The 22295-nt window shown below is 42.9% G+C and overlaps 1 protein-coding gene across 1 annotated transcript in view; it reads right to left on the reverse strand.

Moving 5' to 3' along the window:
- The window catches only part of LOC124613517 (hemicentin-2-like), a 1448717-nt gene that overhangs the window by 463764 nt on the left and 962658 nt on the right, over positions 1–22295 (reverse strand). The window lies entirely within an intron of this gene.

Genomic DNA, 22295 nt, shown 5'->3' on the forward strand with positions numbered 1-22295 from the left:
CGATGCCAGTATCTTCCATTTTCAAGGAAACATTAACCACCTGTGCTCTATGAGGCCGAGCATTATCGTCCATCAGTACGAAGTCTGGGCCCACAACAGCTCGTGACAACCGCACATAAGGTCCGAAGAACTCGTCACAATAATTGACAACAGTTAAAGTTGCCGATTCACCCGTACAATTGCACGAAGAGGTGTTCGAGCTGTCAACATAATCCCTGCCCATACCATTAGGGATCCTCCTCGATTACGTCCTCTTTCCACAATGATTGTGTCCGAAAATGGTGTTTCTTCAGATGTGAATCCGTCGAGAATCACTCTCTCCCAACGAAATCAGGACTCATATGTGAGATGAACATTGGCCTACTGTTCGTCCGTCCAGGTGACATATTGACGACTCCACCCTAGACGTTCCCTTCTGTGCAGACGCGTCGGAGATGCACATACAGGAGGTTTCCGACTATAAAGGCCACTCTGCAGAAGCCTTCTATACACCATTTGCCTCGATATAATACGTCCGGTGGACGTTGCGGCCGGATGCCTATCGCCTTGTAGTATTAAGGTGGTACCGTCGTGCCCTTACGGCCAAAGAACGGTCCCCTGCTTTTCGGGATGCAGCTTCCGTTTCTATAAAATTTCGCCACATCCCAGAAGCAACAGAGCGATTCACATTAAGCCATCGGGCCACATGAGTTTGCGACTGTCCTCTTTCCATTTTTCCTACGGCCTTCCACTACAGACGGTCTGGTAGACGTCATCTCTGTCCCATAGTGCATCATCAGTGACTGCATACAAAGCGATTGCGGATATGGGTCCACCCGGCAAACATACCCTGTTTGATAGGCTCCCCGGCGTCAACGTTGGCATGGTTGTCCGTTGACCGGTATACCATCTTCCGTGCAGAACACGATCGTACTGACGTCTGTTGACAGTTTGTATGATTATATCGTGAATTAGACACAGAACTGGGAAATATCGGTTTTGTTGCTTTAATTTGACACACCAGTGTATACAGAGAATTCAAGCGAATATTGATGAAAAATATGGCACGCAAGATTAAATATATCACTGTAGTACTTTAAATAGAAACTGTGTAACTGTCCTACAAAAACTGAAGCCAGGCAAATTCTATATCTGTTTATGGCAGCTATTCTACATTGGTTTTCTTATGATGTGCAATAAAGAAAATATCTTACTAGCTCCTTATAAACTGTGAATAGTCCTCGGTTTGGTAGAAATCTGCAAAAATGAGAAGCCTTCAGTCAGAAAGAAGCACCCGCTCCCAGACCTTTGACATCCTATAAGAACTGAAGAAGCAGCTCCTGTCTTCAACATGAACAAATTGTGTAGGCCGCAGCTGTGTGAACCAAGCCGAGTGTTTCACATACTAGCTGAAGCAGAACTCCGTCGATAGATTTCCAGAGGCGGTAGTATGAACCAAAACGAAAAATAAAAATCACGTAAGCTTGAGCTCTAAAATGCATGCCCCAAGAGATATGGTTCAAAATGGTTCAAATGGCTCTGAGCACTATGGGACTAAACTTCTGAGGTCATTAGTCCCCTAGAACTTAGAACTAGTTAAACCTAACTAACCTAAGGACATCACAAACATCCATGCCCCAGGCAGGATTCGAACCTGCGACCGTAGCGGTCTTGCGGTTCCAGACTGCAGCGCCTTTAACCGCACGGCCACTTCTGCCGGCAAGAGATATGAACACTCGTTCAACTTCCTTAATGTGAAACCCATCTCATCTAGTGAAGAGCTTATAAATTTTTTCCTTGGTTTGCCCCATAATACACTTTGCAAATGATTCAACGTATCACTTTTTTCGAAACCAAATAGCTGCCTCCCATTGCTAGGATATGTTCGAAATTTTCCCGAAAAGTCCCTGCAACTTTGCTCAATAGTGGTGCAAAAGCGTTGCGGCATACAATGTCACCCTCAGGCTCGGAGACGCTTCAGAAAGCAAGGTGTCGACAAATTTGATAGACCATGCCAAAGGCTGCTATCTTAAAGTCTTCTCCGCCGTTTGATTAACCATGGGAACCTACGGGACATTTCATTAGAAAAAAGTTTCCCCATATTTCCAGCGTCCTTAGTGTTAAGTGGTATGTCAGAGACATACTGTGCGCTAAGTTTGCGTTTCAGTTGAAGCGTGGAATTTACACTGTGTTTACCAAATGCGTGACTGCCAGCATGCGCTCTCTGAGCATTGAACTAGGGATATTTGTTCACTCACTGTGCTGGTTTAAATGTATTAATTAATGAAGCTGTGATTTCCTTAAGTGCCACCGCGCGGGGCAGCCGCCCGGGATGAGGCGCCTTGCCACTGTTCGAGCGGCTACCCCCCTACGGAGATTCGAGTTCTCCTTGAGCTATCTGTGTGTGTGCTGTCCTTAGAGTAAGTTAGTTTAAGTAGTGTGCAAGCCTAGGGACCGGTGACCTCAGCAGTTTGGTCCCGTAGGAACTTATTACCTTAAGTGTCAAATTTTGCCACTGACTGTGTCAGCCTTTTGCGTGCCTATGTTGGCGATCCCGCAGAAGTGTCGCAGCACGACGTGGAATGGACTCGACTAATGTCTGAAGTAGCGCTGGAGTGAACTGACACCATGAACCTTGCAGGGATGTCGATAGATCCGTAAGAGTACGAGGGGCGGAGATCTCCTCTGAATAGCACGTTGCAAGACATCAAATATATGCTGAATAATGTTCATATCTGACAAGTCTGGTGGACAGCGGAAGTGTTTACACTCAGAAGAATGTTCCTGAAACCACTTTGTAGCAATTCTGGACGTGCGGTGTGTCGCATTGTCCTGCTGAAATTCCCCAAGTCAGTCGGAATGCATAATGCACATTAATGGACGAAGGCGATAAGATAGGATGCTTACATACGTGTTACTGTCACAGTCGTTTGTAGACGTATCAGGAGTCCCATATCACTCCAACTGCACACGCCCAGTATCATTATAGAGGCTCCACGAGCTTGAACTGACATGCAGGGTCGGTGGATTCATAAGGTTGTCTCCATACTCTTCCACCCGCTCGATACAATTTGAAACGAGATTCGTCCGACCAGGCAACATTTTTCATGTCATCAACACTCAGTGTCGGTGTTAACGGGCTCTGGCGAGGGTTAAAGCTTTGTGTCGTGTACTCCTTAAGGGTACATGAGTGGGCCTTCGGCTCCGAAAGCCCATATCGATGATGTCTCGTTGAGTGATTCGTACACTGACAATTGTTCATGGTTCAGCACTGAATCTACAGCACTTTGCGAAAGGGTTGCACTTCTGTCACGTTGAAAGATTCTCTTCACTCGTCGTTGCTCCCGTTATTTTTCCGGCCGCAGTGATATCGGAGATTGATGTTTTATCGGATTCATGATGTTCACAGTACACTTGTGAAATTTTCGTAAGGGAAAATCCGCACTTCATCGCTACCTCGGAGAAGCTATGTCCCACCGCTCCTGCGCCGACTATAACACCATGTTCAGACACACTTAAATCTTCATACTTGCGATTGTAGCAGCAGTAACTGATCTAACAACTGCGCCAGACACATGTTGCCTTATATAGGCGTTGCCGACTGCAGAGCCGTATTCTGGCTGTTTACATATTTCTGTATTTGAATATGCGTGCCTAAGCCACTTTCTCTGGCGCCTCAATGTATGTCGTAAAGGAACTTGGTACCAGCCAGAGCGTTGGAGTGTACAAGTAGCTGTCTGAGATGTTAAATCTCAGGCAGAGCCAACGTCATTTTCCTGGAATCGTGTCACTGAAACATTATCTGTATGGCTGGATAAAGGCAGAGTCAGGTATAAATACAGCAAACCATTGGATTTACTGTTACAGCTATTTCTTTGGACGCTTTTATTTGATCTACTCTCATTATTAATGATTCCGATTTTCTCTCGGAGTGGCGTGCTAAGTAGAGTTTGCATTTCACCATATTGTCAACTCGACACTAATCTAAGTTTATATTAAATAATTGAATTTTGCTTCGTTCTCATTACAATCTTCGATTAAAGTGTGCAGTAGTTTTATAAATCTGATTGTAGTGACTGTTTGCATTGTCTGTTTTTTAATTTTGAAGTTTAGTACCTGTCCAAAATTTTAATGGTTAATACCAATGACTATATGCAACTGTTTGTAAAGCACCAATGTAAGTAAACTGACTAGACTCTTTGTTAAACAAAAATTTTGTAAAAGGGCACACTGGCTTACCAATCAAGGATCTTCGTATCCCAGTTTAAACTGCTCCAAGGTAAAATATCCCGTTCCTAATCTAGAACGTTCTGTCCTTGACCACGATATGGACAACTTTCGTGACACTACACGAGCATGAGTACTGGCCAGTGCACATACTTCTAGGTCAGTTGCAGCAATGAACTAGGACGCCTTCCTCTTCCATGTTCCACAACATACTCATCCGTGTTTTCGAATTTCATTGTCATCTTCTTTACACCATTTAATTACATCGGGCCTCTCCTTACATCTTTCAGACGATGGTACTCTCTCAATGCCATCTGACAGTGCCATCACATATACGAGTGAGGCGATAACGAGTAAAATTGGCTGCTCGATACTCTTAACTGTGCTCGAGGGAAATAAGTTGTTATAGCTCTGACCAGGCGTATTGGCGGGTGGCGGCAAGCGCGGTGATGGCGCACATGTCTTTTGTCTCGCGTTTCGTGTCTCTCTTTCTTGACAGTCCCAAATGGCAACGCTGAGCGTACGTAGTCACAGTAGCGAGATGGTGTGTAGATTTTGGCCCAGTTGCTATTTTTCATTTCCCAAATTTTGATTAATAATCAGCATTGGCGGCCGAAGACTTCCGGTATAAGAAGCTACCCTGATTCTGCCAACGTCCTTGTCAAAGAAGACGGAGGAATGGAAAGAGTTTGAGGGGCTCTCTTGTCCTTGGGGTCGGAAAACGCTCCTAAAAGAGGATGAATCAGCAATCATCAGCGGCACGAGGATGCTGAAAGGAATGGAAACCACAGCGCTGAAGACTCTTAACGTGTATCAATCCGTATGACATGTGGCCTGTCACCATCATCTCTCTATTTGCAAAAGATTCCGGAATACTCGCCCATTCGTATCTGTGGGAGGTTACTGCCAAAGGGGAGGAGACTATGAGAAAAAGATTGAATAACCAACGAGAAGACACTATTCTACCAATCGGGGCGTGGAATGTCAGAAGCTTGAACTTTGCAGGGCAGATAGACAATCACAAAAGAGAAACGGAAAAACTCAATCTAGATACAGTATAGGTCAGAGAAGTGAAATGGAAAGAAGACAAGGATTTTTGGTCAGCAGCAGCAGCAGAAAATGGAGTAACGGGGTAGGATTCGTTATGAATAGGAAGGTAGTGCAGAAAGTGTGTTACTGTGAACAGTTCAGTGACAGAGTTGCTCCTATCAGAATTGACAGCAAACCAACACCGACAACGGCAGTTTAGGTATATATCCTACGTCGTAAGTTGAAGAAAAAGAGAAAATATATGAGGATATTGAAAGGGTGAATACGCTACGTAAAGGGAGACGAAAATCTGCTTGTCACGTAGAACTGGAATACACTTGTAGGGGAAGGTGTAGAGGAAATGGTTACCGGAGAATATGGGCTTGGGACAAGGAATAAGAGAGGAGAAAGACTAATCGAGTTCAGTAATAAATTTCAGCTCGTAATAACGAATACTCTGTTAAGGAATCACAAGAGGAAGAGGTATACCTGGGGAAGGCCAGGTGATACGGGAAGCTTTCAGTTACATTACATCATGGTCAGACAGAGATTCCGAAATCAGATACTGCATTGTACCCAGGAGCAGATATAGATTCAGATAACAATTTAATAGTGATGAAAAGTATGCTGAAGTTTAGGAGATTAGTCAGGAAGAATCAATACGCAAAGAAGTGGGATAAGGGAGAACTAAGAAATGATGTGAAACGCTTGAAGTTCTCTAAGGCTACTGACATAGCAGTAACGAATAGCAAAGTAAGCAGTTCAGGGAAATTCAGAAATACAGAAATACAAGGTATGAAATAAATAGAAAGTGCTGGGAAGCTAAGACAAAATGGCCGCATGGAAATGTGTAGGTATTAAAAAATTAACGATTGTCGAAAAGACTGACTCAGTATATAGGAAAGTCAAAACAACCTTCGGCGAAATTAAAAGCAAGGGTGGTAACAGTTCCACAATTAAAAGGAGGAGAGAGCGGACAGGTGGAAAGAGTACGTTGGAGGACTCTATGAGGAGGCAGATTTGTCTGTTGTCATAGAAGAAGAAACACTAGCCGATTTAGAAGACATAGGGAACTGAGTGTTAAAATCAAAATTTAAGAGAGCTTTGGAAGGCTTAAGATCAAATGAGGCAGAAGGGATACATGAAATTCCATCAGAATTTGTAAAATCATTGGGGGGAGGAGCAATAGATAGACTATTTACGTTGGTATGTAGAATGTATGAGTCTGGCGACATACCGTCTGACTTTCGGAAAAACATCTTTTGCACTATTCCGAAGAGTCCAAGAGCTGAAAAGTGCGAGAATTAGTGCACAATCAGATTAAAAGTTCGCGCATCCAAGTTGCTAACAAGAATAATATACAGAAGAATGGAAAAGAAAACTGAGGATGTGTCAGAGGACGATCAGTTTGGCTTTACGAAACGTAAAGGCGCCAGGGAGACAGTTCTGACGTTGCAGTTGATAATGGAAGCAAGGTTAAAGAAAAATAAAGACACGTTCATGGGATTTGTCGACATGGAAATAGCGTTCGACACTGTAAAACGGTGCAAGATGTACGAAAATCTGAGAGAAATAAGGGTAAGCTGTAGGAAGAGATGGATAATACAAAAAAGGTGTACAAGAGCAAGACTGAATAATAAGAGAGGACAACCAAGAACGAAGTGCTCGGATTAAGAAGCATGTAAAGCAGTAATGTAGTCTTTCACCCCTACCGTTCAATCTGTACATCGAAGAAGCAATGATAGAAATGAAAGAAAGGTTCAGAAGCGGGATTAAAATTCAAGGTGAAAGGATATCAATGATACGATTTCCTGATGACATTGCTAACCCGAGTGGTAGTATAGAAGAGTTACATGATCTGCCGAGTGACAAGAACAGTCTAAGGACTAGAGAATATGGACCGAGGGTAAATCGAAGAACCGACGAAAGTAATGAGAAGTAGCAGAAATGAGTGCACCGAGAAATTTTACATCAGGATTGATGGTCACGAAGTAGATGAAGTTCGGGAATTAAATTAACCAGGCAGCAAAATAACCATTGGCGGATGGAACAAGGAGCACAAACAAAGCAGACTAGTAGTGGCAAAAAGGGCATTCCTGGTCAAGAGAAGTCTACTAGTATTAAACATAGGCTTTAATTTGAGGAAGAAATTTCTGAGAATGTGGTCTGGAGCACAGTATTGTGTGGTAGTGGAATATGGACCGTGGGAAAGCCGGAACAAAGGAGAATTGCAGCATTTGAGATGTGGTGCTACAGACTAATGTTTAAAATTGAATAGACTGATAAGGTAAGGAGAGAAGTGGTTCTGCGCAGAATCGGAGTGGAAAGAAATATGCGGAAAACACTCAAAAAGAAGGGACAGGGTGATAGGACATCTGTTAAGACATCAGCGACTGACTTCTATGGTACTACAGGGAGGTGTAGAGCTCAAAATTTGTAGAGGAAGACGGAGTCTGGAATACATCCAGCAAATAGCTTAAGACGTAGGTTGCAAGTTCCACTCTGAGATGAAGAGATTGGCACAGAAGAGGAATTCGTAGCGGGCGGCATCAAACCAATCAGAAGACTGTTGATTCAAAAAATAATAAAAAGCTGAGTTATTAGTTTCTTCAGTTTACCTAGAAATAAAGAAGTGTATTTTGGGGTATTGTTTGTGCAAGTTGTTTACTAAATGAAACTGACTGTTTAAGTTGAAAGTAGGAAAGCAAGGAGAAAGAGAGATTTCCCCTGAGCAATGCTGGTGGAGTTTGCAAACAACTCCAACAAGACGAAATGTACAGCAAGAAGAATGAGCCGGAAAGAGGCAATCAAATTTCTGGGGCAAAGTGATTCCATAAACATAATTTCTGTAAAAATTTAAAGTTTCTCGTAGGCAATGATGGTCAAATGTTAGCATCTAACAGCCACGCCTGCTAGGAAAGGTTTACCGAAGGCAGGCATACTCAGTACTGATGGTATCAAGATGGTTCAAATGGCTCTGAGCACTATGGGACTCAACTGCTGTGGTCATAAGTCCCCTAGAACTTAGAACTACTTAAACCTAACTAACCTAAGGACAGCACACAACACCCAGCCATCACGTGGTATCAAGAAATGCAGGTTATGTTTCCGAGAAAAGAAATATTGTAAGATAAAACTTCGGTAACGTATAGGCTATTTGTGCTTCTGGCGTTCGTTTAAGAACTGTCTAACGCGTGAGTGGTCAGGAATACCCCCAATGTTCGATTCTCCCAGGAAAAATTTTAAACAACACAATTCACTAACAAAAGTAAACGACTTTGATAATGACGTTGCCTGGTGGATTGTCTGTGAATTTTACAATAGCGAGTCCCAACATCAGACGAATTGAGAAACACGTTAATTGAAAAATAAATTTTACTGGACCTGCTAGATCTGTTGGACGCATATTAAAAGGTATAGTATTTAAATACAATAATCAGAATGACCGTAGTCGATTTTTACCTGAATGCAATGACATAGAGGCCTTCAAAATTTAGTTTTTGCTCACGATGAATTCTCTGCGTACTTCAGGTGACACGCGACCTATATTCCATTTGGATGAAACTTGGGTTACTCAAAACCGTTAACTTCAGTACATCTGGCACAACTGCAGCCGAAATGGGGGCATAAAGGTACCTATTGGGAAAGGGGCAAGGCTGATTATTGGACATGTGGTGTCCTCGAAGAGTGGTTTTCTTAAATAAAGTACAGATGAAGCAAGAAAAAAGTTAGAAAATTACCATTGGGAAATAAATATTGCTGAGTTGAAAAATTGGTTTCAGACCATATTCTTGTATTTCTACATCTACATCTACACTCTGCAAACCACTGTGTTGTGCGTGGCTGAGGGTACATCTCATTGTACCAATTATTTCGGTTTTTTTCCGTTCCATTCACTTATTGAGCCCGTGAAGAACAATTGACCGAATGCCTCTGTGCGTACTGTAATTTTCCCAATCTTATTCTTCACGATTCCTATGAGAGCGATACGTAGGTGGTTGTAGGATATACTTAGAGCCATCTTCCAAAGCCGGTTCTTGAAACATCGTTAGTAGACTTCCTCGGCATAGTTTACATCTGTCTTCAAGGGTCTACAACGTCAGTGTCTTAAATGCCTCTGTGACAATTTCTCACGGATCGAGGAAACCTATGACCATTCGTGCTGTCCTTCTCTGAATGCTTCCAGTAACTCCTGTTAGTCGTATTTGGTACATTTATTGGAAGGAAGTTCCATCATCGTCATGGACGAAGCCAAGTATCATTCAGTAGTTATGAACCGAGCTCCAACAACGAAAACACAGAAGTCTGACAGCTGCTTGGCTAACCACGAAAAATATTGGCTTATCACCTACGAAAACAACACATGAAATGTCGAAAGAGGTTCATTTAAACAAATAAGAATAAATTTATAAGCTAGATGTACTGGCAAATGAAAGATGGCACCAAGCGGTACCCTTACCACCTGAACATTGCCAGTACAACCCGACTGAGCTCATTTCGGCCCAGATCAAGAGAAGCAACACGTGTAAAATCGCAAATGTTGAGCGTTTACTTTACAAGGCCTTGGAAAACTTCCCAATCGAGCAGTGGCGTAAACATGTTCAGCATGCAGAAAATCTACGGAAATACTTTGAGGAAGGAGTCACTCGGTAATCATCAACTTCATTGATTACTCAACAACCATAGATGATGACAGCAGCAAAGAACAAGAGAAATAAGAAAATTCCGATGAGGAAGATGACACAAGTGAAGACGACTGGATGGTTGTGACATTTTACACTTTTCTTATGATTTACTGTCTACTTACAACATGAACACTTCGTAAGTAATAATTTAATAAAATATTGTGTAAGTAGGCTTTTTAGGTATTTGTGTTGTTAATGCCACGTAGTGCTGTGTATGAAAATCGCTGACTGTGCTGGGTGTTGTCTGTGGCTGGTTGGACTCATTGTTGGAATATTCGCTATTGTACTGTTGCGCTGTTGGATGTGAACAGCGCGTAGCGTTGTGCAGTTGGAGGTGAGCCGCCAACATTGGTGGATGTAGGGAGAGAGATGCTAGAGTTGTGAGCAGACGGTCTGGACGTGTGTCCGTCAGAAAAAGGAAATTTGTTTAATTGGATGTCACAGAAAAATATATATATATAATTCTACTGTACGTGTGTATGTCATTGAACTCCTCCTAAACGGCTGGACCGATTTCAATGAATTTTTTTGTATTCGTTTGGGTGGCACCCTGGATGGTTTAGATTCACGAATGACCCCGCCAGATGGCGCTGCAGTCGGTATCTAGGTTATTTATCCATATTGCAACTAAACGGCTGGATCGACTTGAATGAATTTTTGTGTATGCATTCAAGTGGGGGCCTGGAAAAGTTACATTCTTAAACCAGCACGGTAGGTGGCGTTGCATTTTTGTGTGCAATATTGAGCATATTATATTCAGATATAAGTTACGTGCATAGAATTTCGTTTATTTTTCGACATTTTAATTTGAGTGTTTCATTATTTTGACATTTTTTTTTACGGTGTCTTTTGAAATTTCAGGTGTCACATTTCAGTGAATATTAAGTGTGTTATATCCACATATAAGTTACGTACATAAAACAATGCCATGTCATCGTGGACGAGGAGTGAAAATTGGTCGACGGACTCGGAATTCACAATTAGTCCAGAGCCATCGGTTAAATAGATCGGCAGAAAATCAATTGACGGACAATGAAAATTTAAGAAACCAGGCTGCAATCAGACGTGCTAATGAAAGTCAAGAGCAACGCAACGAACGCCTTCGAGCTAATGCATTGAGACAATGACTGGCCCGTCAACGAGTCACCGACACATTCAGAACACGTGAACAACAGCGTTTGCAAGTGTATCGCACATTGACACGTGCATCACTTTTTCGCCTTGCGTTTGAATATGAGTCGGACATCGACTATTCGTCACATTCACAAATTGTTATCGGTGCTATGAACAAACAATGCCAACACTGTCATGCACTCAAATACAAAGGTGAATCTGCCGGTTTCTGCTGCGCGTCTGGAAAAGTTGTATTGCCACCATTGAATTCGCTGCCGGAACCATTCAATTCATGCTTTCAAGTGACATCATTTGTGAGCAACAAAAATCGTTCAGAATGAGGATGGTCGCAATTCTCACTCAACGTTTAAGATTCAGGGCCAAATGTGTCATCAAATTGGTTCTTTAATGCCGATGCCTGATACCGATTCAAAATTTCTGCAAATCTACTTCATGGGTGATGAGGAGCAGCAAATAAACGCACGCTGCCAGTAGAACCATATCGAGCAGATGGAGGAGTGAGAAATTGTGGGTATTTTAGAACCGTTTTTACAGAATCACAACCAGTTGGTCCAGTTGTTCAATACCGTTTCAAACAGACTGCAAAACGACAACTATACAGCAGACAAAGTACCATCTGGGCAGCACGCGGGCCGATATAATGCACCGACCATTAATGAAGTTGCAGTTGCTATGGTTGGCGACGCATTTGAACGTCGAGATATACGAATCCAATGCAGATATAAGACAGTGCATACGACTGAAGACAGTCATCGCTGTTACAACGCTTTGAAATATCCATTGATATTTTGGGAAGAAGGAGAAGATGGGTATCATTTAAAAATCAAACAAAAAATCCAGGACAACGTCTGTCGGGTCCACTAGTATATATATATATATATATATATATATATATATATATATATATATATATATATATATATATGACTTTAAAACGATATTAATGTAAATACATTGTTTGTTCTCTATGAAAATCTTTTATTTGCTAACTATGCCTATCAGCAGTTAGTGCCTTCAGTAGTTAGAATCTTTTACTTAGCTGGCGGTATTGGCGCTCGTTGTATTGTAGTAGTTCGAGTAACGAAGATTTTTGTGAGGTAAGTGATTCATGAAAGATATAGGTTATTGTTAGTCAGGGCCATTCTTTTGTAGGGATTTTTGAAAGTCAGATTGCGTTGCGCTAAAAATATTGTGTGTCAGTTTAGTGATGATCAGAAAAAGTAAAGAGAGAAATGTCTGAGCACGTTCAGTTCTGCTCAGCTGTTGGAAAATCAAATAACGAAGGGGTTTACCAGCACAGTAATTCAATAATTTTTCTAAGAGGACGTTTCAATTGTACTATTTACGTTTTGTATTCATTCGCATGGGAAACTGGTGTGCTCAGCTAGTGTAATGATTTGAAAAACAAGGTCGGTGTTTACAGCAATCAGTGACCTAGTAATCTGGTTTTACTTCAGATCTAGATTCCAGCTGTCTTAAAGTTACCAACACTGCGCTTAGAGCCATATTCATCAATTATGTACTTCTTTTAGCGTAATAATTTGCTTTAAATAGCAGTAGTTATATTTTTTACTCTAATATGGGTTTTTGTCAGTGAATCAAACACATTTACACTTCATATAAATATATAATACCTAATGTTGTGTATAATAATTGTACAACTGTAGACTGCAATATAACGAACTGAATAGGAACGGGTTTAAAATGTTTTTAAATTCAAATAATTTACGAGCACTTTGCTTACGTAACGATACGGCTGATATGGTCTAAATCAATATTTCGCCGTAAAAATATAATTATAAGGATTTTGGGCAAGGCAGAGACAACGAGTAATAAAGACGCATGTGACTACCAAGTGCTTGTGGCTAGTGGTCCGGCAACAGCGCATTAACAGCAGCCTGTCAATACGCATGACCAGAGCTGTAGTTGCGTATTGTGTAACAATGGTGAATTCCAGTTCTCTGAGGCAGGCGTGGGAGAGCACAGAGAAGGACCTGGGTGGTCGCAGCGCTATGAATACAGAACGGCTTAAGCTCTCCCCTGCTAGTCTGCTCGATGCGGTACGGGCTTGGTAGATATCTGTGCGTCCACAGGTTCCCTGAGCATTTCCGGTGTGACGAATCTGTATTTCCTATTGGCGGTTGCAAATATGTGACAGAGACGTTGTGCCGTGTTCAGTGTGGGAAAATTTTAGAATGTAACTGTCCAGATGAAGTCAGTCAGTCAAAAGAGTTGTCAGCATAGGTGATACAGCGTAAAATCGCTAATGTCCAAACCATTGAGTGGCGACACAGCAGACACAGTGTACCAACCTCTGGCTAATTAATGGGCATACTGTAAGTAGTACTGGGCAAGTTTTAGAATCCTTGCCCAGCGTTTCAGCGTCTTGAGACGTATTCTTGGTAGCCACAGTGGCGAAAGTTGTTAAATTTGATTGAAAGTGGAGAGGGGAAGAAAGGAAAGGGGGGGGGAATCCCTGTTGTCTGCATTGGGACGTTACGCAGAATTGGCGGCGACTTGTGGAATTGTGTTCCGGACCAGGATTCGAACCCGGAATGTCCTGCTTCTAGACCAGGGGCAGTAACTACTGAGCCGTCCAGGACACAGTGTTACCGCAACTTCACGGACTGTCTCGGCCCGCCTCACGACGCCACCTATTCGCAGCCCCCGTCCATTTAATCCTCCGCCCCAGGAGTCAGTTTTCTGGGAGCAGAGACGAATATTACTTAGTCGGCGAGCCATTGCGAGGATGCGTGGCTGAGAGATCACACCGTACCTGGTAAACATGGCAGTTCACGCTGAATCGATTGAGTTAAGTGTCGTCTATTTAGCGCTAGCGCTTTTGCTCTGGGCAGCTCACTGTTTGCGAAGGAAATTTCGCAACTTGTGTTCCCCTTTCCAATGTCTTTATTCTTTTTTTTTTTATCTTGGGCCCGGTTTTAGCTTGTGGTTGTAAGCTGTACAGAGAGTGGAAAGCCAATCGTGGTTCCGTAGCAATCTTTTTGTTCATTTTGAGATACCCTCCAGTTGTTAGCAGAACAGACTGTTTCAACTGAGAATTTGTACAAACGATCTTTTATTGTGATTTTGTGCACATAAACATGCATTCCATTAAGAAAATTGATTTTGTTAGATTTTTGCGGAGAAAAAATTATAAACTGTTCATAGGTCCGTTGTAAAGAAAATGTTCACTTTACTTTTGAGCCAATTTACAGAAAATAAATCTAATACTTAAAAGAATTGATTTATTTTCCTCCTTTTCTTTCGTCCTACAAAAAATTAGGTCAGGTGACCCACAATACAGAAATATGACCGACTTATTCTGCATAACTGAACTGCGCTCTTATTGTGGCGGCTTTCTGTTGTAAAGCAGGTGCCTCTGCCTGGATGGAACACTAGATATCAGTGAGACGCTGCCCTCTAATTACAATGACGGGAAAAAAACGCAGCACCAAAAATTAATTAATACCGAGTAATGAAATTTGGCGAATACATTTGTGTAGATTATATTTTTAAGTGATTAACATAGCAATATCACAGGTTAATGTAAGCGCGGGATAAACCAGTGCAAATGTGACCTGCTGGACATTAGTAACGAGTGTAATCGCCAGAATATTGAATGCAAGCACCTAGATGTGCGTGCGTTTTGTTGTACTAGTGTCACATGTCAGTTTGTGGTATGGAGTTCCATGCGTGTAGCACTTGGTCAATTAATAAAGGAACGTTTAACGCTGGTTGTGGTGTCCCATATGTGCTGTATTCGAGGCGGATCTGGTGACTGAGCAGGCCAAGACAACATGTGACACTCTTTAGAGCATGTTGGGTTACAACGGCGGTTTGTAGGCTAGCGTTATTTTGTTGGAAAACACCCCGCTGGGAAGCTGTTCATGAATGGCAGCACAACAGGTAGGATCACCATAGTAACGTTACAGTTTTGCAATCATGGTGAGTGGAATAACCGCGAGAGTGATCTTGCTGTCATGCGACCCTAGACCATAAATCCAGGTGTAGGTCCAGTGTGCCTAGCACGCACACATGTTACTTGTAGGCTCTCATCTGGCCTTCTCCTGGTAGCCATTACTGGCCAGCTTTCTTCAGAAAGCGCAACAGACCCCCACTCTGCCGTCCAGTGAGCTCTCGCTTGACATCACTGAAGTCGCAAATGGCGGTAGTGTGGGGTCAGTCGAATGCACGATACAGTGTGTCTAGCTCGGAGCTGTCCTTGAAGGAACGAATTGGTAACAGTTAGTTGTGTCACTGTGGTGCCACGTACTACTAAAATTGCTGCTATACGCCCTCTCGGCAGTGCGACGTGACCGTCTGCAGCCCAGTCTACTCCAAGAATCATGTGCAATAGCTGCGATTATTTTCCGTCAGTATATTCCTATCTTCCCAATTTTGCAGAGAACCTCCACATTCTTTACCTTATCAGTCGACCTAATTTTCAACGTGCTTCTGTAGAATCACATCTCTAACGCTTCGATTCTCTTTTATTCTAGTTTCCCCGCAGTCGATATTTCACTACAATGCAATGCCACGCTCCAAACGTACAGTCTAAGAAATTTCTTTCTCAATTTAGGGACCTTGTTTGCCACTAGAAGACTTCTCTTGGCTGGGTTGTCCTTTCTGAAAATGCTAGTCATGCGGCATCATAGTTCATGTTGCTGCCTAGATAGCAGAAATCCTTAACATTTTTTACCTTGTCATCTCCTATTCCGATGTTAATTTTTTGCTGTTTTCAGTTGCGCTAATTCTCATTACTGTTTTCGGATTTTCTGTCGGTCCATATTCCATATCCATTAGACTGCTCATTTATTTCTTTTCCGTCATAGCTTCCTCTATGTATAGATTAAACCATAGGGGCGAAGACTACATCCCTGTCTTACGAAACCTTTCTAATCCGAGCACTTGTTTCCTGATGTTACAGTCTTGTTTTTCCCTCTTGGTTCTTGTACTTTTTGTGCATTACCCATCTTTCCCTGACCCTTACCGCTATTTTTCTCAGAATTGCGATAATTTTGCACCATTGTACATTGGTGAACGACTCATCCTATGAACGTGTCTTAATTTTTCTTCTGTCTAGCTTGCACTAACAACCGTGCCAGAATTCCATCTCAGATGCCTTTACCTTTGCTAAAGCCAAACCGATCGTCATTTAAAAGATACTTAATTGTCTTCCCCATTCTTCTGTAGATTATTCCTATCAGCAACTTGGATGCATGAGTTGTTAAGCAAATTGTTTGATAATTGTTGGATTAGTCGAATCTAATGGCTTGGGAATTGTGTGGATGATGTTTTTCTGAAAATTGATGGTATGTCGCCAGTCTCATACGTTCTACACAGTACAGCGAGCAGGTTTTGTTGCCTCCTCCCCCAAATTATTTTGGAAATTACGAGGGAGTGTTATACATACCTACTACCTTATTTTATCATAAATATTTCAAAGCTCTTTGAAATTCCGATTTTAATAGTGAATCGCCTACCCGTTTCCTAGCGACTCGTGTTTCTTCTATCATGTTGTCAGACACGCCGTCCTCCTGATAGATGCCTTCAGCGTACTCTATCCACCTATTCGCTCTCTCCTCAGCATCTGACAGAGGAATTCCCGTCACACTCTTGGTGTTACCGTTCTTGCTTTTAATTTCACCGATGGTTGTTCCGACTTTTCTATATACTGAGTCAGACCTTTCGACAGTCATTTCTTTTTCGATTTCTTCACACTTTTCATGTAGCCATTTCGTCTTACCTTCTCTGCACTTTCTGTTTACTTCATTCTTAAATGTCTTGTATTTCTGTATTCCTGACGTTTCCCTGAACATTTTTGTTCCTAATTCTCTCGTCGATCAACTGTTACCCATGGTGCTTCGTAGTCAGCTTCCACAGTCTAGCAAACGGACTCACCGTGAATGGTGGCAGAAATCAACGAGATTCTGTACAGCGCCAGATTAATACCCGATGGCCAAAATTGGAACTAAATTTTTTTTAGTGTAAATCGATTCCGCGGTGGAATGAGTAGGAACTGCAGCGGTTTTAAGTAATTCCGCCAGCCCAGTGCAAGGGGCACGCTCACTGGTGTTAGCTCGATGAGCAAGCCACAAAAGTAGGTTTGTAGATCATCTGGCACAACTGTAACGCTGCAGAGTAGATTAGCATTAGAGTAGATTAACCCTTTCGTGAGCCGTGGGAAAGATGCTTCCCACTACAACTAACTCGCTCCTAGTCCTGTACGATTCACAGTTCCCACCTCTGTACGGTGCTACCACCTAGTGAACAGTATAGGGTACTACTTCCAATAGGAAGTTCCCGCCGTTTTTGCTGTACCTTCGTGCAGAGGCATTGTATAGCTGAGTGTTGCTCTGTAGAGGAGCCTATGAGTGCAGTTTTCGTGACAATTTGTGATTTTTTCCTCAAAGCTATAGTATAGGGCAAATGCTTTTGATGTACCCAAATTTATAAAGGAAAACGTAAAATTGGAACGAGGAGAATTCCAGTTTGAAACAAAAGGAGCCATTTCTATAATAAAATGGATGGATAACCATCCAGTCGTTCTCCTGTCCTCAACTCATAACCCATGAGAAACAGACACAGTGAAAATGTAAAACAAGGATGGTACTAGTACAGAAATTTCTTGTCCTGAAGTTGTGGCAGAATACAACAAAATAATGTGTGGTGTCGATAAGTTTGATCAATTACGAGAGAGGTATGCTATTGGCAGACGTTCTGTAAAATGTTGGCACAGACTAATTTATTTCCTGGTGGACGTTGCTGCAGTGAGCAGTTTTATCCTGTGGAAAATAAGTAAAAGTGAAAGTGGACAGCATGATCACCTCACATACAGGATTCATCTAGCCAGACAACTAATCGCTGGCTTCTCATCCCAAAAAAGGCATGGACAAAAACCTGTCTTCCTGGCAAAAAGAGGTAAAGTACCTGAAGATTTTCGTCATGTGGCTGTAGGGGAGCATCGACCCATTTTATGGGAAACCTAATGGACGTGCCGTCATTGTAGTACCAATGCTGCGGAAAAGAGCACTCGCTGTGTTTGTACATATTGTCAAATACCACGTTGCATAGACCCATATTTCAGAAAATATCATGGCAAGTAATTGTGAACAAGCATTGTAACAAGAGAAGTAAATTTATCAAATAAATATGACATATGTTGAAAAAGTTGTTTTTGTCATTTAACTCCAAGGAAGGGCAGTGGGAAGAATACTTCCCACCTTGTTGTGTGACCTCACTTTCACTTTCACAGTTGGAGCAAATTTGATATTCCGAATGATAAATACACCTATTTGTTAACTACTATCTGCTCTCCATTCATTAAAAAAAACTACTCAATAATTTTGCCCACGAAAGGGTTAACAGATCAGATTAACTTTGTCCATAGCTTTGTGCCACTTAATTAAGTATAGGCTACTTTTGTTTCTGTATTATAAAAAGACCCACTAATTAGTTATTGTATTGTACTGTATTGTATCATAGTTACAGTATTGTATTTTGCATCATCATTATTGTATTAATAAAGGTTTTTTTTAAAAAAAAATCGATTCCGCGTTAACAGATTAGCTCATGCCGTGCCATGGGATGATTACAGCCCGCATTGGTCCTCCCTGAGTAGCTGCTGTCTAATTATATTTACTCGGTAGAGAGCGAAGCCATCATTTGGAGGGCGAACCTAGCGAAGATTGCGCTGCGACGTCTTTGTGCTCGGGGCGGCGGGTAGTGGGCGGGCGCTGCAGCCGGGCAAGTGCTGTCCAGGCAGGTGCAGCGGCCCTCCTCCAGGGCGGCTGCAGCCCTCGACGTGGCGGCAGGCTGCAGACTAATTAGACCGGCGGCTGTCTCCGGAGCGAATATTAGCTGGCCGCGGGGTGCCCTCCAGCCAGCGCCGGGATTATATCCGCCGACACCCGCGCGGCTCATCTCTGCCCCCACCACAGCCATCCTACCCTACTCCAACTCCACTCCAACCTCCCACTCAGCCCCTACTCCGGTCGCGCTGTTCCTCTGGAAACAATGGCAACATTAACCCTGGCGGGAGTAGATGACGGGAGCGCGCCAGGACAGAGGGACATTTAATGATTTCCCAATACGCTCCGACCCGAAAATAAATGCGTTTGCCAGCTTTATCTCGGAGCGCGAAAACACGTCGGCGGGGGGCCATTCGAAATTCCTTTTAAGTTGAGAGCCGAAATTACCCATCCGAGAATTTCCCCGGTCCCACTCTGGGCGCGGGAGCCCAGCCTGCTGCTGCTTCTAATGGAGAAAAATTAAATCGACGCGGAAGTAGTGGAAACGAGATAAATAAACAACAACGCGACGAGGTCTTTTCTCCGGCCGGCAAGAGGAGTAATGTCTTTCTCTAGGCGCAGGAAGAAGAGACTTAAAGAAAGGAAAGAAAAAAAAAGAGGAGGCGAAAAAAATCAATCTCGCACACTGCGCAACCGTGACCGAGAGTTCTTAATGCGCATTACCAATTCTGCCGCTGTGGCATCCGAGAAGTTGAAATATTCAGTTGCTCCCTAGGCGAATATCTTGTGGCTAAGTCGAAGTCAAGAACGGAGGCCGATGTTGTATCAATAAATAAGTAGGCCGGAGCCTTTGCATTTTTATGCAGCATCGCCTGAAGAAGCAAAGAAATAGCTTCAGTTTCTTCGCAGTGTTTCCCCTGATACTTTTACGCAACAGTGTAGTAAAATGTGTTATCCATCGGCGCACTAGCGGATAGTCTGGCAGCCTTCACTAACAATATTTCAGAAGGAAACTGTAGTTGGCGAAGCAATGGATTTTATTTGGGTGTTATTAGCTGACAGTGGAACGCGTGTCCCGATATAGATCTTACATTGAGTGTATCTTCAAACTCGAGAAATGTGGGTGTTGCATTTCACGCTCGATATTTTTCACAATAGCCCCTTTACAGTTTTTTTTTTTTTTTTTTTTTTTTTTTTTTTTTTTTGTAAGGTAAGTTCCTATGGGACCAAACTGCTGTGGTCATTGGTGCCAAGGCTTACACGATACTTAATCTAACTTAAACTACCACACGTTGAAAACACCGCTTCAGTTGTAAATTTCTTTTATCGTCACGACCGGTTTCGGGTTCTCATAAGCCCATCTTCAGGTGTCGCAACTGTGCTGTGGCCCCCGATCGTCGCGGGTTGGGTTGAGTTGTTTGAGGAAGGAGACCAGACAGCGAGGTCATCGGTCTCATTGGATTCGGGAAGGATGGGGAAGAAAGTCGGCCGCGCCCTTTCAGAGGAACCATACCGGCATTTGCCTGGAGCGATTTAGGGAAATCACGGAAGACCTAAATCAGGATGGCCGGACGCGGGATTGAACCGTCGTCCTCCCGAATGCGAGTCCAGTGCCTAACCACTGCGCCTCCTCGCTCGGTCCGGTCGCCGCGGTGGACGTGTACTATGCTCGGTGTGCCCCTTATGTGTATTACGTGTTCTGCGCTCATAAGTAGCACACCGCGCCTAGTACACGTCCACCGCAGCGCTCGGGGGCCAAAGCACAGTTGCCACACCTGAGGATGGGCTTATGAGAGCCCGAAACCGGTCGTGATAATAAAAGAAATTTACAACTGAAGCAGTATTATCAACCTCTGGTATAATGCTCAGTTGCCGAAGTTCTTCCAACACGATTGTTTCTAACTTAAGCTAACTTACGCTAAGGACAACACACACACGCATGCCCGAGAGAGGACTCGAACGTCAGACGGAAGGGGCCGTGCCAACCGTGGCAAAGGCGCCTGAGACCGCGCGGCTACCCCGCGCGGCACAGAATGTTATGGGTAAGTCTGCTGGTGGTGATGGTGGCGGTGGTGGTGGTGGGGGGGGGGGGGGGGGGAGTGGAGAGTTCTTAGGTACCACAACCACTTCACAATCTTCCTGTTCCTTTCGCGAATGACGCTTGCGACCCTGTATATGATTTTTCTGTCGTGACTATTTTGCTACATGTTTATGAAAGGTACTGAAATGTTTCTACGTTACTGGGAACATTCGATCTCGTATTTGTAAGCCTCATTTTTTTTTTGCAGGGTTTGCCTGTAGAGTCTGACGAACATCTCCATGACGCTGTCATGCTTGCTAAACGAACTGTGACGAAACGCATCTCTTTCCTTTCCATCCCTGTTGTATTAATTAAACTACATAAGGGTCTAATTGTGGAGAGACATAATCAAGGATCGGTCGTAAGAGGCTTATAGGAGCAATTTATTTCATCGGTGAATCCCATTTAGTTACCATTCTTCGAATAAATCTTAGACTGGCATCTGTTGTATGTATAACTAGTTCTACGTGCTCTTTCACATTAAGTAGATCCGGTCGGATACTCCTAGATATTTTGAGGTTGTTATGTTTCTACTGATTAATTGCCAAACATTTAAGCGAACTACAATCAGACTCTTCATTTTATTGTACGTCTCCATTAATATGAACGGTGCAAGACCGTACTGTACGCAATATCATTCAACGAGGTAAAATATAATCTCTCCTCTACTCCCAGTGTGTTATGCGTTTTATTATTTTAATGGATGAGGTGCTGTTTTGCGTTTCCTTATTATGCAAGACTTAAATGAAGCAGGTGCAACACCGATCTTTGATTAAGCAGCTGCCCTTCTGGAAGTCTTCGACAATTTGTAATTTCATACGAGTCGTCATCGTCGTCTAGGGTACTACTTTTGAAACGACTTGCGTCTCAGTTTCGAAACCAGCCACTGCTTTAATCAGGAACAAAATTCATATCAATAGCAGCCGATTCACCCATGTTCTGCCAAAGACCTGTCAAAGAGGACCCAGGAGCGGACGCATGTTTGTGTCACCCTCTTGCTCAGAGATGGGAACCTACCCGTAAGTGGTGGAAGAACCATCAACGATAAATGGCGTAGGGATGGAGAAAGCAGTGGAAACCATTGTATCAAAGACAATGTATATCCGTAGGTAACGTGCCTAATTGGAAAATTGTCATGATGATAGCTCCATTGGCAAAAGATTCGGGATTTCTGATCTCCGGAAAGGGGTTGCCCATGGGGAAGGGCCATGAGAAAAAGACTGAAAAAGTAACGAAAGGCTAATATTCTCTGCGTCGGAACTTGCAAAGCCAGAAGTTTGAATATGGTACTGTAATCCGAAAAGAGAAACGCGAAGGCTCAATCTAGATATAGTGAGCGATAGTGAAATGATTGTAATGGAGATAAAGATTCCTGGACAGTCGAAAATAAAGCAAAAGCAAGTAAGTTAC

This window comes from Schistocerca americana, chromosome 4 (genome assembly GCF_021461395.2).
Source record: "Schistocerca americana isolate TAMUIC-IGC-003095 chromosome 4, iqSchAmer2.1, whole genome shotgun sequence".
Classification (NCBI taxonomy): domain Eukaryota; kingdom Metazoa; phylum Arthropoda; class Insecta; order Orthoptera; family Acrididae; genus Schistocerca; species Schistocerca americana.